At 43.8% G+C, this 3,015-nt stretch overlaps 1 long non-coding RNA gene across 5 annotated transcripts in view; it reads left to right on the top strand.

Moving 5' to 3' along the window:
• Nucleotides 1-796: 796 nt before the first annotated feature.
• LOC119333407 overlaps nt 797-3,015 on the top strand; it is a 3,873-nt gene continuing 1,654 nt past the window's right edge. For 2 of the 5 annotated variants that reach the window (XR_005161188.1, XR_005161187.1), the window contains exons 1-7: nt 797-1,439; nt 1,612-1,706; nt 1,901-1,978; nt 2,063-2,125; nt 2,225-2,288; nt 2,418-2,500; nt 2,644-2,905. This is a non-coding gene — a long non-coding RNA (uncharacterized LOC119333407). Of the gene's footprint in view, nt 1,440-1,611; nt 1,707-1,900; nt 1,979-2,062; nt 2,126-2,224; nt 2,289-2,417; nt 2,501-2,643; nt 3,010-3,015 lie in introns of those variants that run through there. The other 3 variants (XR_005161191.1, XR_005161190.1, XR_005161189.1) reach the window with 3 other exon arrangements.

Consider the following 3,015-nt stretch of genomic DNA (forward strand, 5'->3'; position numbering starts at 1 on the left):
TGATTTTTTTGAAATGTTTCCAAAATTAAAACAGGCCCGTAAATGATGAACAAAACGAAACATCGCCTGCGTCGAAGTTTTAATAGGGGATCTGTAGAGGTCAATTTATGATTTTATTTAGTCCCTCGCATCGGGTAAAAAAAGGTTTCCATGTTTCGTACGACGCTGAAGCCAAAAAATATTGACACAATTTTCTATGGGTTAGTTTTTGTAAACTATATAAAATGACTAAATGTCTATTTTGCCTCCATACACAGCTATGTTTATTCTGGTACCATGGTAATTGTTATGACAACCACCGCTACGCTAGGTCAAGATTATATACATCATTCATCAGTCTAGCTTAGGTAGGGTTCATCAATGCAGTTTACTCAGCCAAAACTAATTCGTTGTGGCGCCTTAGGAAATCAAATCATGGTCAAACCATCACTTTTTTTTGAAATGACTTTTCAAAAGTCTCTTATCTCATCATGACATCACTTAGACATAGTTTTTGAAATGACATTTTAAAAGCCCTTATCTCACCTTGGCATTTTAAAAGCCATTATCTACCACTCCCGCATAGTTTGATAGTTTTTCCTCCCGTTGCAACGCACGGGCATATTTGCTAGTATATATATATATATATATATAGCGGCTAATGCTTCTGGTCGCACGTCGTTAATAATTTTGCATAAAAGCCCTTCCGTTTTCGAGAATTCAACCTGCGGTCCTTATTTAAGTGGATATGAGAAAACGTTTCGTTTTTACAAAAAGAACCCTATGTTTGTGAGAAATCGACCCGCGGTCTTTCTTCTATCTTATCCAGACGTTCCTTTCCAGCGCGGCGGGGCGGCGCCCTTCACCGCGGCGACAGCTCCAGGTGGGCTCGCGGGAGACGGCGCTGGGCTTGGGAGATGCGGCTGCGAGGGCTCCGCATCAGGCAGCGACAGCGAGGCGGGGATGCGGCGCTGCGCTTCCGGGATGCAGCGGCGAGGCGTCGAGGCAGCGCTGCGCTCGGGCGCCACATCAGGCGGCAGCAGCGAGGCGGGAGGCGCACACGGAGATGAAGGAGGGGAAAATGGAGAGTCGGCCGGGGCGAGGAGTTCGCCGACGTCGAAGCCACGGACCCCGGCGCTGCAAGCTTGCAGGGGGCGGTGGCCATGGCCGGGAGGCGGCGCTGAGTTCGGGCGCCGCATGCCTCCTCTGTCGCTCCTTGTTTCTTTATTCCCCAACTCCTCTCTTGCACGTCGTCATCTTGCCGCCCACGCAGCAAAGAGATCGAGGAAGAGGCGAGAGTCGGGTCAATAGATATGTCGCACGAGGGTGCGGCACTCCCTGTTCCATCTAGATCAACAAACGCAGAGGGAGGTGGAAGAAGAGCCACGACCTGCGAGCAGGAGGCTGCCGCCTAGCACGCATCTGACTGCGGCTATTTTATCCATGAGCGGGAGGTTAAGGTATTCACCTCTAAAATCACACTTCTGTTTTCCCCGTTTCCATCTGATGTATGGATGACCAATGTACCACTCTCACTTGGATTTGCCCATGAAAGCAATATAAATACTGCACCAAACTGTGTGATTTGTTGAACCAAGTGTTGAGTCTGATATGACATCTTTATGCTTTCAGAGAAGCACATCTCTGAAAATCACAGTTTTGAACCCAAAGAGACGCATCTAGACAATGGTTGCATCAGTGGTTCCAGTGTCATATACGCCAACATGGTAAGCATGTCTTCGTGTCTGATTCTAAGTTAGTTGTACTCCATAAGCTATCCTACAAACTTTGTCCATTTCTTTGTCAGAAACATGGCCAAATATTGGTCGACTGAGCTGGTTGGCCTGGAGTTTCAGTTGTCTGATGTTTGTAATTTGTACCCTCTAATTACTTGTACTGGCTACTGACTGAGCTTCTTTAGGTGGCCAATCTTATTGAGAAGAATGACACAACAGCAGGCAGTGGATCAGAGCCCAAACTCTCACTTGTTAGGATAAAGGTAAAGAAATCAGGTCACTTCTGATAGTTGTGTCCAATTTTCATTCCAGAATTGTCAAATGAAAGACCTCATCTTATTCTACAGGTGGACTACTCTGTGTTCTTAACAATACACCCCCAACGGTTTGGTCAAAAGTATGTTGAGAAGGTACCTCAAGAACTATGTGGGAACTTTCTGATATCATCCCCTTTGTTACTTGTTAGTACTACTTGGATAGTTTATTTGTTTACAACCTTTTCGTTGTAGGTTGCCAATCCACAAGTCATTGTTGTTTTCTGAAGATCAGCAAAATGGCGCCAAAATATGCACGGTTAGCAAAACAAGAACTTCAATTACTTTGTAATGATAAGGAAAAGTAACATATTCAGAGTAAAATTCTTTGAAGTACAAAAGCAGAGCTGGGCATTTTATCTGAAAAATGCATCTTGCTATCCTGCAGACAATGCTTGAGGTTCCGGAGAACTCTACCCAAATGAGCTTAATCAACACACTGTCGAAGCTCTGGTTCCGGAAAGTAACTTGGTACTTCCTCCATTACAAATTAAGTGAATTGAAGTTTTACCTTTGTTCCAAGTCAACTTTTTCTATATTTTATAAAGTCTATAGAAAAATATAATAATAACTATAGTATAAAAATATATTGCCATATTGATATTTTCTTACAGAATATGCAGGTTCTTCCACTGGACAACCTGGACACTGCCATTCATGTTTTCGTCAACAAGGCAGACAATATGGCATTTCACTCTTGCCTGCAGAAGAACACCGAAGAGGCAATAGTAGGTAAAACTACCAATATATTAGACTCCACTCTACCGATTGAGAACTGAAAAGAAATTTCTCCACTTGAATTCGCAGAACGAGTTGACCATCACCAAGGTAGATACTGCCGTCGAAGATGAAGATGCAATGGTGTCATTGTGACAGGTGAAGAAAAAGTATGTCTTATGTTTACTTGATTCCGTAGATTAATATCTCTTTTGGTTGGCAAGAATGACCTGGACACTGCCCTTCATGTTTTCGTCAACAAGGCAGAC

Source organism: Triticum dicoccoides, chromosome 7A (assembly GCF_002162155.2).
Source record: "Triticum dicoccoides isolate Atlit2015 ecotype Zavitan chromosome 7A, WEW_v2.0, whole genome shotgun sequence".
Taxonomy (NCBI): Eukaryota; Viridiplantae; Streptophyta; class Magnoliopsida; order Poales; family Poaceae; genus Triticum; species Triticum dicoccoides.